At 45.2% G+C, this 15,087-nt stretch overlaps 1 protein-coding gene across 2 annotated transcripts in view; it reads left to right on the top strand.

Moving 5' to 3' along the window:
• Nucleotides 1-15,087, top strand: part of fam222ba (family with sequence similarity 222 member Ba) — an 83,580-nt gene that overhangs the window by 2,984 nt on the left and 65,509 nt on the right. The window contains exon 1 of one of the 2 annotated variants that reach the window (XM_062988688.1): nucleotides 8,188-8,392. The exons of the other annotated variant lie outside the window; for it this stretch is intronic. The gene's annotated coding sequence lies outside the window, so the exon portion shown is untranslated. Of the gene's footprint in view, nucleotides 1-8,187; nucleotides 8,393-15,087 lie in introns of those variants that run through there. 2 annotated transcript variants of the gene reach the window in all.

The following is a 15,087-nucleotide window of genomic DNA, read 5'->3' as shown; positions in this document are numbered from 1 at the left end:
ATGTGTGTATGTGTTTGTATGTGATCAAGACAATTTATCAGAGGTTTCATATTCTACAGCGTCAGTATGGAATAAACAGTAGACCAACTAACTGATAACGACCGCATTGCCAACTATATTGATAAAGGATTGTTATTGATTAGCTGTTGCAACCCTGCTTTTGACCTTTGTATAATTTTATGCATTGCGCTGCAACCACATGACTGACTGACTGCATAAATACATTAATGTACACATGTGACCGGTTAGTGTATATATTACTGTACTGTCCTTAAATCATTCTCTGGGTCACCTTGTAAGAAGTTGACTTGTCTAAGTTAAAGTCAAACATTTATATACACTTGTATAGGACTTGTTTCACCCAAGGAGGACAGGTCTCTGCTGAGTCTGGTTCCTCTCAAGTGAGAGGTCACTGTCGCCCTTGGTTTGCTCAACAGGGTTTTTGGTCTGTTGGTCCTGGATTCTGTCAAGTTGCTTTGAGACAGTGTCTGTTGTAAAAAGCGCTATACAAATACATTTGACTTGACTTGTCACTTGTCTTATGTCCCATAGCTCTCCTTTAACCATACACCCCCAAACCTTATATGTCACTTTTCTTAGCTATTACTGTAACTTCTGGCACAACTCAGGTGTGATCTTTGACAACAATACTTGTTAAAATTGGATTTTTGGCACAGACTTGACTTTTCAATACAGTCCATAAAGTTAAGACCAGTTTGAATGTTCAGTTTTAGTTTGGATGTGTGTTTCGTCCTGTAATTTTAAGGTAGTTTTTCCTGTCCACTGTCACCCTTGGCTTGCTCAACAGGGTTTTTTTGGTCTGTCGGTCCTGGATTCTATAAAGTTGCTTTGAGACAATATCTGTTGTAAAAAGCAATCTATTAAATCTATATCCAGCTAACAATTGGTTTTATGTCCCATTGCTCTACCCCAACCATACACCTCCCACCCCTATATGTCCATTTTCCTAGCTATCAGTAAAATTCTGGCACAACTCAGGTAGGATCTTTGACTACTATACTTGTTAAAATTGGTACAGTTCAACCAATTTGTTGGATTTCTGGCACAGACTTGATCTTTCAGTTCAGTCCACATAGTTAAGACCAGTTTGGACATGTGTTTTGGCAGTGGTTGCTCAGTGATTAAGATACTGGACTAAGATACTGGACTAGTGATCATAAGGGTGCTGGTTCACTACATGCCTCACCACCACTGTTGGGCCACTGAGCAATTTTCTTCCCGAAACGTGATTATGTCTGAAAACAAAGACTTAAAGTAATCTCCCTTCTTTCTTATTAGTCCATCTACTTTCTGCAATGCACCAGTTCTTCTGGCAGCAAAACATCCCCAGAGTATAATACTACCCCCACCGTACTTGAGTAGGTGTACAGGTGTTCCTAATAAATTGACCGGTGCGTGTAGAACACGGTGTCGTCGTAAATGTCTTTGCCTGCCGTGCAAAAGTTAAGAATTGTGTTGTTACTGTTTAATATTAGATGTAACATACACCGATCAGCCACCTCCTTCTTTCTACACACATTGTTCATTTTATCGGCTTCACTTACCATATAGAAGCAATTTGTAGTTCTACAATTACTGACTGTAGTCCATCTGTTTCTGCATGCTTTGTTAGCCCCCTTTCATGCTGTTCTTCAATGATCAGGACTCTCCCAGGACCACTACAGAGCAGGTAATATTTGGGTAGTGGATCATTCTCAGCATTGCAGTCACACTGACATGGTGGTGGTGTGTTAGTGTGTGTTGTGCTGGTATGAGTGGATAAGACACAGCAGCACTGATGAAGTTTTAAACACCTCACTGTCACTACTGGACTGAGAATAATCCATCAACCAAAAATATCCAGCCAACAGCGCCCCGTGGGCAGCGTCCTGTGACCACTGATGAAGGTCTAGAAGATGACCGACTCGAACAGCAGCAATAGATGAGCGATCGTCTCTGACTTTACATCTACAAGGTGGACCGACTAGGTAGGAGTGTCTAATAGAGTGGACAGTGAGTGGACACGGTATTTAAAAACTCCAGCAGCGCTGCTGTGTCTGATCCACTCATACCAGCACAACACACACTAACACAACACACCAGCACCATGTCAGTGTCCCTGCAGTGCTGAGAATGATCCACCACCTAAATAATACCTGCTCTGTGGGGGTCCTGTGGGGGTCCTGACCATGTAGAGAAACACTACAGTCAGTAATTGTAGAACTACAAAGTGCTTCTATATGGTAAGTGGAGCTGATAAAATGGACAGTGAGTGTAGAAACAAGGAGGTGGTTTTAATGTTATGGCTGATCGGTGTATATCATTGCTAACATTTGTCATGAAGCTTATGTACTGTATAATAAATACAATTATCACTTGTATTACAGTCCTGGACTGCTTGTATTATATACCTGGATGTCCTACATTATACTTTGACAGTGCTATTATACCTTCGGGGCAGCCTGTATTACATTACTGTTATAAGGTCTTTCTAGTACACAGTATATTTCTATTTTGTTGATGTAGTACCTAATTTAACGTGTAAAAAAATCCATGCTGGATGGAAAGTAAGTGGTTTGTGTGGTCCCTGTTTAACACCTGTTTTAAACCATCGTGCACATTTGTTTAAACCATTTATTTCTTGTTGTCTGTCTTGTGGAGACGCTACGCATTATGCAAATTCATCATCCTTTCATTTATCATTTGCATTGTGCTACTAGACTCCTTGTGTTATACTCCTGGGGTCCTTGTATTATATCATTGGGACTCCTCAAGTGATACTTCTAAATTTCTCTCTTAATGCATTTTCTCCCCTTTTCCGCGTCCAGTTGCCCGTTTGCGTCACGCTTCCTCTCCACCAATGCCGATCCCCGCTCTGATTGAGGAGAACGAAGCTAACCCACGCCCCCTCCGACACGTGGGCAGCATGCCGTATGCATCTTGTCACCTACACTTTGACGAGTGCAGTGCAGCTCAGCACTGCGTACGGAGAGACACACCCTGACAGCACTCTTTTCTCATCTCTGTGCAGGTTCCATCAGTCAGCCAGCAGAGGTCATAATTGCATTAGTTATGAGAGAGACCCTATCCGGCTTAATCCCACCCCTATCTGAACAGGCTAATCGTTGTTCATGCGGCCGCCCATCCTTAGACGACAGGCAGAGCTGAGATTCGATACGATATATTCGAGATCCCAGCTCTGGTTCCAGCGTGTGTTTTTACCGCTGTGCCACCTGAGCGGCCCGTACCAGCTTTTTAATGCCATCAGTGTTTTTGGTTGAGCGCGAAGCCACTGATGCAGCACTGCTTTCACAACATCATCACATGAAAATCTTCTTCCCCTTAAAGCTTCTTTGAGCGTCCAAAAAGGTGGAAAACAGATGGCGCTAAATTCAGACTATAAGCTCTCTCACAGTCTCTCAGACACGAGCAATTACTACTCCTCCCACCCTCACCGATTCCAACCGAAATATAAAAGTGCTGAAACTTTTCGAAGATCCCTCGTATATTGGAGCAATTTACGCTGCCCTCTAGACATTGGGTCTGTCCGAAAACCTAGTGATCTCTCTACATAGACACATTTTACATCGTCCTACACGCTCCCGATAAGAAGGCTGTCTGAATTCTTAGATGCCTTAAAATGCTGCCTACTGTGGTGCCTCATTTCTGATCAATGAATAATGAAGGAGCATCCGATGCTTCCTTAGCGATGAAGGCAATCCCAGCATTCAGTGCGGCACAACATTTCTAACAGAAAAGGACAAATATGGCGAATTAATGCGGAGCAATGACCGGAGTTCTTTTCTAATGTAAATGTTCGGTACACTGAGGGAGATCTTAGCTAGCATGCTGGTGGGTTGTGCCACCTCAGCCCATTGGTTTAAATAGCCTGAGGCTAACTGTGTTAGCTTAGTAAGCGAAAACCTGAGGTGATGTAATTGCTGTCTAAGTAGTGCATCTGAAGAGCTTGCCTCATGAGTTTGATGTCTTATTAGAATCCTCTCTGCTTAGGCAGCTGCTTAGGTAGGCAGCAAGGCAGCTCACTAGGCAAGCTACATCCTGCATGTTACAACAGTAGTAAGAGAGTACAAATGCTAGACTGGCCTGCTTGCAGTCCACATCTGTTTCATTCCTATTTCATTCATTTAATTATTTTCTTATCCGCTTATCCAGTCATTGGGGGGGGGGGGTGGGGGGGGGGGGGGGGGCTTGAAAAGCTTTTCTATACCTATACCAGCTTTTCAACCCTGGACAGGACACCAGTCCATTGCAGGGCAGACACACACACACACACACACACACATTCACTTACAGGGCAATTCAGTGTCTCCAAATAACCTGACTGCATGTTTTTGGACTGTGGGAGGAAACCGGAGCACCCGGAGGAAACCAACGCGGACACGGTGAGAACATGCAAATCCGGCACTAAAAGGACCCGGACCTCCCTGCCTGGGGATCGAACCCAGGACCTTCTTGCTGCGAGGCGACAGTGCTACCCACCGAGCCACCGTGCCGCCCCTGTTTCCTATTTGTCCTTTCAATATTACACTTGTGGACTACTTAGAGTTATACATATTCTAATTTTAATGGGCCAGTGTTAGCTCAGTGATGAAGGTACCCAAGATTTACTGGACTAGTAATCAGAAGGTTGCTGGTTCAAGCCTCACCACCATCAAGTTGCCACTGTTGAGCCCCTGAGCAAGGCCGTTAACCCTTAATTGCTCAAATTGTATACAAAACATAATAGTAGGTCGCTTTGGATAAAAGTGTCTGGTAAATGTCGAAATTGTAAGTGCAATGTCTAGACATCTTATATTATACTCCCAGACTCCTTGAATAATACCTCCAGACTTCTACAATAGTTAGAATATTTGCAAATCTATTATTTCTAATATATAAAAGCCTCATGAAGCATGTATAAAGCTACATCTATTCTTTTGGTGTAAAATGTTTCCCCATGCATGTGAATTAGGCACTATTTCTGGAAGTGTTAATCAAACAAAGTCATTTATCTAGGGGCCTCTCTTTAAGCAGCCTGTCAGGCGCACTGCCTAGCGCACAGGCTGCGCCCGAATACAGCCGCGTCCCGATTTTCTGAGAAACATTCATCCTCATGACCTTTGCTGAATATCAGAGCTGTTGTTTCAAAATGTCACTGGAGATGTTTGTGCTGAGAAGGAGCGCGGCTTGTCAAAGCCCCGCGATTTGACCGCCGACAGCAGAAAAGCAAAAAAGTTAAAGAGTCGGACGCGAGCGGAATAGCTAGCTCCGTCTGAAATTCTGTGAGTTCTGTGGATTCTTCGGCTTTGAAGTATGTAGACGCCACATATGACCTACGCCATGAATAATGCAAGAGGTGTGGTGATATTACAGTTTAACATTATAACAAAGACTGTGTGCTACCTCAGGTAATATACACCGATCAACCATAACATTAAAACCACCTCCTTGTTTCTACACTCACTGTCCATTTTATCATCTTCACTTACCATATAGAAGCACTTTGTAGTTCTACAATTACTGACTGTAGTTTATCTATTTCTCTAAATTTTTTTGCCTGTTTTCACCCTGTTCTTCAATGGTCAGGACCACCACAGAGCAGGTATTATTTAGGTGGTGGATCATTCTCAGCACTGCAGTGACACTGACATGGTGGTGGTGTGTTAGTGTGTGTTGTCCTGGTATGAGTGTATAAGACACCAACAGCGCCCTGTGGCCATCATCCTGTGACCACTGATGAAGGTCTAGAAGATGACCGACTCAAACAGCAGCAATAGACGAGCGATCGTCTCTGACTTTACATCTACAAGGTGAACCAACTAGGTAGGAGTGTCTAATAGAGTGGACAGTGAGTGGACACAGTATTTATAAACTGTAGGTGCAGGATCTGTGGATCGGACTGTAGGTGCAGGATCTGGATGTGTGGATTGGACAGGATCTGGATGTGTGGATCGGACTGTAGGTGCAGAATCTGGATGTGTGGATCGGACTGTGGGTGCAGGATCTGGATGTGTGGGTCGGACTGTAGGTGCAGAATCTGGATGTGTGGATCGGACTGTAGGTGCAGAATCTGGATGTGTGGATCGGACTGTGGGGTCAGGATCTGGATGTGTGGATCGGACTGTGGGTGCAGGATCTGGATGTGTGGATCGGACTGTGGGTGCAGGATCTGGATGTGTGGATCGGACTGTGGGTGCAGGATCTGGATGTGATGTGTGGATCGGACTGTGGGGGCAGGATCTGGATGTGATGTGTGGATCGGACTGTAGGTGCAGAATCTGGATGTGTGGATCGGACTGTGGGTGCAGGATCTGGATGTGTGGGTCGGACTGTAGGTGCAGAATCTGGATGTGTGGATCGGACTGTAGGTGCAGAATCTGGATGTGTGGATCGGACTGTGGGTGCAGGATCTGGATGTGTGGATCGGACTGTAGGTGCAGAATCTGGATGTGTGGATCGGACTGTGTGTGCAGGATCTGGATGTGATGTGTGGATCGGACTGTGGGGGCAGGATCTGGATGTGATGTGTGGATCGGACTGTGAGGGCAGGATCTGGATGTGTGGATCGGACTGTGGGGGCAGGATCTGGATGTGTGGATCGGACTGTAGGTGCAGAATCTGGATGTGTGGATCGGACTGTGTGTGCAGGATCTGGATGTGATGTGTGGATCGGACTGTGGGTGCAGGATCTGGATGTGATGTGTGGATCGGACTGTGGGGGCAGGATCTGGATGTGTGGATCGGACTGTGGGTGCAGGATCTGGATGTGATGTGTGGATCGGACTGTGGGGGCAGGATCTGGATGTGTGGATCGGACTGTGTGTGCAGGATCTGGATGTGTGGATCGGACTGTGGGGGCAGGATCTGGATGTGTGGATCGGACTGTGGGTGCAGGATCTGGATGTGTGGATCGGACTGTGGGTGCAGGATCTGGATGTGTGGATCGGACTGTGGGTGCAGGATCTGGATGTGTGGATCGGACTGTGGGGGCAGGATCTGGATGTGTGGATCGGACTGTGGGTGCAGGATCTGGATGTGTGGATCGGACTGTGTGTGCAGGATCTGGATGTGTGGATCGGACTGTGGGGGCAGGATCTGGATGTGATGTGTGGATCGGACTGTGGGGACAGGATCTGGATGTGTGGATCGGACTGTGGGGGCAGGATCTGGATGTGATGTGTGGATCGGACTGTGGGTGCAGGATCTGGATGTGTGGATCGGACAGGATCTGGATGTGTGGATCGGACCATGGGGGCAGGATCTGGATGTGTGGATCGGACTGTGGGTGCAGGATCTGGATGTGTGGATCGGACTGTGGGTGCAGGATCTGGATGTGTGGATCGGACTGTGGGGGCAGGATCTGGATGTGATGTGTGGATCGGACTGTGGGTGCAGGATCTGGATGTGTGGATCAGACTGTGGGTGCAGGATCTGGATGTGTGGATCGGACGGTGGGTGCAGGATCTGGATGTGATGTGTGGATCGGACTGTGGGTGCAGGATCTGGATGTGTGGATCGGACAGGATCTGGATGTGTGGATCGGACCATGGGGGCAGGATCTGGATGTGTGGATCGGACTGTGGGTGCAGGATCTGGATGTGTGGATCGGACTGTGGGTGCAGGATCTGGATGTGTGGATCGGACTGTGGGGGCAGGATCTGGATGTGATGTGTGGATCGGACTGTGGGTGCAGGATCTGGATGTGTGGATCGGACTGTGGGTGCAGGATCTGGATGTGTGGATCGGACGGTGGGTGCAGGATCTGGATGTGTGGATCAGACTGTGGGTGCAGGATCTGGATGTGATGTGTGGATCGGACTGTGGGTGCAGGATCTGGATGTGTGGATCGGACTGTGGATCGGACTGTGGGGGCAGGATCTGGATGTGTGGAGGTGCGACAGTAGATCAGATCCTCTATCAGACTCACTCACTGTATCAAATAAAAAGGGGGTCGGCAAGGTAACAAAGGGTTGACGTCATAGATCGCGTCCGGCCTCTTGACTTTCCCCCTCTGTAGCCCCGCCTCTGTTTCTTAAAGCCTGCAACGCGGTTGGCTGGATGGAGCTCTGTGTCCGGGCGTGTTCCAATCACAGCGAGCGCAGAGAGAAACTTCCGTGTTGATGTTGCACGTATAGGCGGAGCGAAGTGATTGAAGTAGCAGTGCGATAGCCGCTCGGGTTTGGACGTGTGAGTGTGTGTGTGTGTGTGTGTGTGTGTGTGTTCGAGTGTGAGCGCTGCTGGCTGGATCTGCTGAGTGTGTGTGTGTGTGCGGATTTTTCACCTTCTGCTGCACCACTGTGGGATTTTAACCATGCACTGGAGTCTGATGGATCTGTTCTGAAGACAGAAACAGTCCGATCGGCGGATGTTTTGGTGTGTGACTGGATGGGGGGTAAGAACAGCTGTATTATCTGATCTTGTGCTTCTGTGTCAGGGCTTGGGTTTGGGATTTTGTACTAGTTGTGCATTGCGAATGGAAAGTGATTCAATCAAATCTGCATGTTGTTTTTTATGGTTGTTAAGTTTTATTAGTTCTATAAACTGATGACAGTTGCGAATTAATATGGGACGCACTACAATTCTATGCACAAATTACGATCTATGCACAAATTATACAATTAAAAATAAATTAAGCTGACAAAATAGTCATTTCGTCTATTATTTAAGCCTTACTGTGCACTGCGCTTTCTTTTCGTTTCAGATGTGTCGCTCTGGAAGGAGTCGGTTCGTCGAGTCGGTTCGGAACCGACTCCCTGTAGTAGTTGTTTGAAAGAGGCTTTTACACGAATTAGAATAATACATTTACATTTTCTGCATTTAGCAGACGCTCTTATCCAGAGCGACTTACAGAAGTGCTTCCATAGTAAACATTTCATTTCTCAAGTTTTAGTAAACAACAGTCGAAGAACACAAATCTGCAGAAACCTGTTAGAACCAAAGTGTGGTTTTCTTTTCTTTTCTTTTTTTGGAAATGGAAAAAAAAAAATAATAATATCCGCTCAGGTGGCTCAGCAGTAAAGTACGCTAGTGCACCAGAGTTGGGGTTCTGAATGCATTGCATCGAATCTCGACTCTACCCCGACTGGGTTGGGTGGCCGTATGAACAACGATTGGCTGTTGTTCAGGGTTAGGGGTAAAAGTCGGATCATAGGTCCTCATAACTGGTGCGACTGCGGCCCCTGCTGGCTGACTGATGGCGCCTGCACAGGGCCGAGGAATAATGCTGATGGGGGGTGTATGAACTCGACTCGTGCGGGTGAAAAATGCAGTCTGTACCGATTGCGTACCGGAGGGGGGCGCAAGTCAGTTGAGAGGCGTCCTCAGTCAGCGGTGAAGGGTCGAACCAGTATAGAGGACGCAGTCAGGGTAATTGGACACGACTAGAATAGGGGAGAAAAATTGTGGAAGGCGGGGATAATAATAATAAGTTGGACTTATATATAGCGCCTTTTACAATACCCAAGGACGCTTTACAAAACAGAAAAGTACATTGAGATACAATAATAAAGACAAACACATGAGAACCACATAAATGCAAAAAAATTATAAGACTCAACAGGATACAAGAAAAGAAAACAGCACACATGAGAAACACATAATTATGAATTAAATACACACTTTGGGTAGCACTGTTTCCTCACAGCAAGAAGGTCCTGGATTCGATCTCCAGGTGGGGCGGTCCGGGTCCTTTCTGTGTGAAGTTTGCATGTTCCTCCGGGAGCTCCGGTTTCCTCCCACAGTCCAAAGACGTGAGGTGCAAGTACGGTAAATTGGAGATACAAAATTGACCATTAAACTTGTGGACTGATGAATCTTGTGCAACGAGTAACTACTGTTTCTGTCGTGAATGTAACCAAAGTGTGTAAAACATGACGTACTTTGATCTAACAAATGATATACTAAAAGTTACACACTACAGATTTTATGAAATTATACATATCCAATTGCAGGGTATTCATTTGTATAATACAGTATTATGTAATCAAATACACACATACATGTTTTTTACTTTTTGCATTGTTTGTTTTGGATATTTCCAATTATGGTCCTATGGTGACCTTTGCTGCCTGCGTAATGTTCTTGCTAGTCATGGGGAGCTGTTTTTTTGGGAGCGGTAGTGCCCTTTGTATTCCTTTACCCTTCGTACTGGTGCCTTAACCAGACAGTAGGAGTTGTCGTTATGTTGTAAGTTGTGTCTGTTAAGCAGCCAACCAGGCCTAAGACTTGGGACTATTAAAATGCGAATCTCTTATTTTGGATTTACAGTACTAGGTTGTTTAGTTAATAAATAAAATCATAGCTTGGAATATCTCTAACTAGCAATGCTTCTACACTAAGAGACAAATGAGTCGACTCATCGTTAAACCGAGTCAGTTAAGATGACTCACCGAACAGAGCCTCAATGCCGATCTCGATTTAAATTATTTGATTATTGAGTCATTGTGTGGATGTGCATCGATGCTCTCTCGGTCCGTTCGCAGAGCGAAACAAAAGCTTGGCATTAGCTCGGCTGAGAGTGCAGTTTCTGTCATGCCCTACATTTCCGAAGAGTGGATAATTAAGTTTCAGAGCCCTTGTTTCTCCTGAAATCCGGTCTCCTATTCTCAGCCCAATTATCGAATGCACTTAGGGATCATTTGGACATCTTGGTGTCAGTGTGTCCTCGCTACGGAAAGCCATTATGTGATTTGGCATTTTAGATTTAGCCCTTGACAGGCAGTCATCTTAAACAACCATGCCTTCCAATTTAGTATAGCTCGTTGTTTTTGTGAGCAGATGTATGGCTTTTCCGATTTATTGAGGGCAGAGAAGTAAATGCGCTTCTGAATGCTTCATCAAAAAAGCTGCTTGCAGCGTGCCAATCCGGCTTCTATAGATTTGATCTCATGCTGATTGCAGTGTTTCATCACGTGTACAATTGCTCAAAGAAATGGTACTTGGTTCTCTAAAAAGACTCCTTTCACTGTTTAAAGAATGTGAAGTGTTTTTGACTCTGTCCAGCTGGTAGGTTGATTTTACCCAAAACCTTTTTCAAAGCATGATTTAGGAGAAAAAACTCCAATTTGTCAGTAAAATCGACATAAAAACCATCATAGTAACTTGTTTGATATTCTGTTGTTTTAATTGAAATGGAGCGTACTGGTTAATATGTGGTACTTAATAGTAAGGTATGTACCTAGAGGCTGTGGTAGTTCAGCGAGCCTGGTAGCCCAACGAGCCCTGTTTGAATCTCTCCTGGTAAATATATGAGTTTAGAATGTTCTTGTGGGTTTTGTTTGTTTAACTACGTTTCATCCTGCTTTACAGCAACATGCCAGTAGGTTGGCTGGCATCTGTGTGTAAATGTATCTCACGTATTTAGGTGCAATTCAGTTGCATTTGCCCAGCAAACCTCACGTGTCATGTATAAAACTGGGGGTAAGCCATTGTACGGTGCCGCTATAGCAGAGAGGGTTAAGGGCCAAGCTCAAGGGTCACACAGTGGCTGCATTAATTGATAGCCCAGAGTATTTCAGTACAGATACACTAGTGTTCAAAATAAGATTAAAACTTCAAACTTCATAATCCTATCTAATAACCCATAGTGTCGTGTTTGTATAGTGCTATTTACAACGGACGCACATTGTCTCAAAGCAACATTACAGATTCCAGGTCCAAAACACTCTTATGAACAAGCTGAGAGCAAGAGTGGCAAGGAAACACTCCCTAAACATAATAAGAAAGAAACTGTCATCCTCCTTGGGCAGCCGTAATCACACGTCCCCAACATTTACTAAAAATGCTGATAAAAAATGATGAACTAACTTATTCCACTCACTAGCATAATGAGAGTAATTAGAGTTGATTGGAATCTTGATTTCGGTCTGTAGTAGAATCAAGTCTGTTTCTGGACATTATGAATGCACTGCAGAGTCCCAGTACAACCATCAGTTCAGCAGGAACCGCAGTTGGAGTAACAGGCTCAAACATACACGCGTCAGACTCAGGTGGGTGGTATGAAGGTTCACGTAGTTCATTAATCATTAATAACCCTTAATAGGAATAATATGTAGGCAGTTGCCTAGTGGTTAAGATGCTGGACTAGTAAACGAAAGATCGCTGGTTCAAGCTCTGCCACTGCCAGGTTGACACTGTTGGGCCCATGATCAAGGCCCTTAACATTCAGTTGTTTAGACAATATATACTGTCACAGTACTAGAATAGAAGCTTCTGCTAAATGCCGAAAATGTAAATGTTAATAGGAATACCGAACAGGACGATTCGAATGATACTCCAGTAAGGAGTCATAATGAGGAGTTGCTTGTAAGTGAATCAGCAGAGAATCAGTTTGATTAATGGGCTGTAAGATTACTTGTGTGTTACCAGCTAGTTCATGTGTGAAATGATTCTGTTTGGTGTCATTAACACATGCGGTGTAAAGAAAGCATGTGTGAATCACGCCAATCAGCCTTTCTAACGGTAATAATAACCTGTTTACACAGGTTTAAGTGTTAAAGGGGGTTGAGTGTGTATCTAGTGCGTGGACCCACCCTAAACATAATAAGGATGAAGCGTTTACTGCTAAACTTCAAGTCAAGTTTACTGGTAAAATGCATTTACTTTGCCTAACACCTTATTATTAAGCTGATTCACTGCTGATTCGCTTACAGATGATTCCTCATTTGACTCCTTATGGAACAGATGAACTAGAACCTCTGAAATGTTGCTTTTTAGGTTCTACAAAAAGGGTTGGCTCGGTGCACGGTGGCTACTGTCGCCTCACAGCAAGAAGGTCCTGGGTTCGATCCCCAGGTGGGGCGGTCTGGGTCCTTTCTGTGTGGAGTTTGCATGTTCTCCCCGTGTCCGTGTGGGTTTCCTCCGGGTGCTCCGGTTTCCTCCCACAGTCCAAAGACATGCAGTCAGGTGAATTGGAGACACTAGATTGTCCATGACTGTGTTCGATGTGGCCTTGTGAACTGATGAACCTTGTGTAACGAGTAACTACCGTTCCTGTCATGAATGTAACCAAAGTGTTAAAATCCTACTAAACAAACAAACACAGGTAGAGTAATTCTAAAGGATTGATTTGGCCCCCTTTCTAGGGTCTATCACTACCGTGTGCATAGTTTTCCCCAGATTTTATGATGCTCATGATAAATAAGGAATTAAGGAATTAGGGTGGCCCAATAATTTTCTTCCATTGAAAAAAGCAGAATCCTGAAAGTGCCCTCTCCATACCAGCGGTCGAGCAACAATGCGATCATTATGAACCCACACAGAAAGAGCCACTATGTTCAGCGGTGCCCCGGTGCCGAGCGCTACAATACCAGGCCACCTACTAATGCCTGTGCTAATTGGCGAGCGCCTCCACGTCCGTACGCCGAGGGCTCACGACGGAGTTCGTCTTTTAAGTGCTTTATTGTGTTTAATTGACCTGCCCGCGCAAAGCATATCTCGCTGAAGGGGCACAGAAAGAAAAAAAGCCAGCTCGTTTCTGCCTGTTTGTCGTTAATGTTCGGCAAAGCTCTCCAACCCGGCGAAGCACTTCAGTAAATATTAATTAGTCTTTGTGCGTGTGCGTGTGCATAAACGAGGTAGGTTGAGAAGAAAAGGCAACCGCTAATGCATACACACATGATAAAAAAAAAAATCCCGAACCTGTGAATGTGCGCTTTATGAAGGCTGTAAATGTATCTAATTTCGCTCGCCCTGCAGCGTTTACGACTCCAGTTCTCATATTTAGAGTGTACCAAGGGTCCTGACTGGAAATCTACAGAGGAACATCCAGACGTGGAGTGAGTGCGTCGATACTTTGATACTTCTGTTCAGTCCAAGCATCGTCATCGACCAGATGTTTTCCAATCAAGGCGTGAAAAGTTCTGGCCTGCTCAGACACCGTCTGTCTCTGAGAGAAAATGAAAGCCGGGCGAAAGTGTCAGCGGGCCGCGGTGCTCCGCCGTCACGTAATTTTATATTCTGCCGGTTGGATCGTGACCCCTGACGGTGCAGCTCAGAGACAGGTTGTAAATACAGATAGTAATTGCTTCGAGAGAGAGGGTGCCGGAGAGAGGGAGACATCGAGAGCCGGGGCAAATTAGTTTCGGCCCCATCGCACAAGATAAGTGAATTTGAGACTTTTTAGAGCTGGGAGAGATGAGCCGAGCGCAGTCAGAATGGACTGATTTGTGGCGTGGCTCACGGGACGAAGGGCAGGTCACGCTGCGCACTCTGGCCTCATTTATCTCCGAATTACACCTTGTCAATACCGACGAGCAGCATATTGCATGACGGATCACCACATGAAGGGACACAAACACACACTTACGGGTCTGTTGTAGGCAAAAATACCTGGTCTGGGTGGGTAAATGTGGTTGCAACTCCTAAAAATGTTCAGTCCTGGAGAGTATCCTTCACTTAGCTTTCTGTTTCTAGTTTAAAGTGCTCTCCCAGCAAACATTTTTCCATATCTTAGCCTTAATTAGCTTTTTCAACCAACGTTAGGGCTTAATGTTTTGCTGAAAATATTGAATCATGGTTTTCCTGATCAGTATCATAATATTTGTGGTGTAGGGAGTGTAAATCATTTACCAAATATAATTACATACATATGATCTGGTCCTCATACCAGACTTGAGACCAAACGTGGTCTATTTTGATCCAGGCTTGTGACCAGCACTTCCCTCGGACATTGACCAACTGTATCAGTGCAGGTGTCCAACTGGCAGGTAGCATTGCTGAGATTTGAACCCTGAATCCCAGAATCTCAGCAGTAGTGCCCTAGAGTACTCGATTTAAACCGATCGACTGATTGAGCCCTCGATTTAAACTGATCGACTGGTATTAGGTGTGTCACCCTAGTACACCACCATCAGCCTGACCTGGAGGACCTGGAGACACGGGGCAAGTTATTTGTACTTACGCCATTTATCTGACACTTTTTATCCAAAGCGGCTTAATACAGTCAAAGCAGTTCTAAGAGGGATGAAGTGTCAACCTGGCAGTGGGGCTTGAACCAGTGACCTTTCAGTTATTAGTCCAGTAGCTTGACCACTGAGCTGTCACTGTCCTAAATAATGGTTTGTGTTTGATTGGAAGTAAGCGACAGCT

The sequence above is a fragment of the Trichomycterus rosablanca genome, chromosome 26 (genome assembly GCF_030014385.1).
Source record: "Trichomycterus rosablanca isolate fTriRos1 chromosome 26, fTriRos1.hap1, whole genome shotgun sequence".
Taxonomy (NCBI): domain Eukaryota; kingdom Metazoa; phylum Chordata; class Actinopteri; order Siluriformes; family Trichomycteridae; genus Trichomycterus; species Trichomycterus rosablanca.
This window is presented reverse-complemented; position numbering and strand designations above follow the sequence as displayed.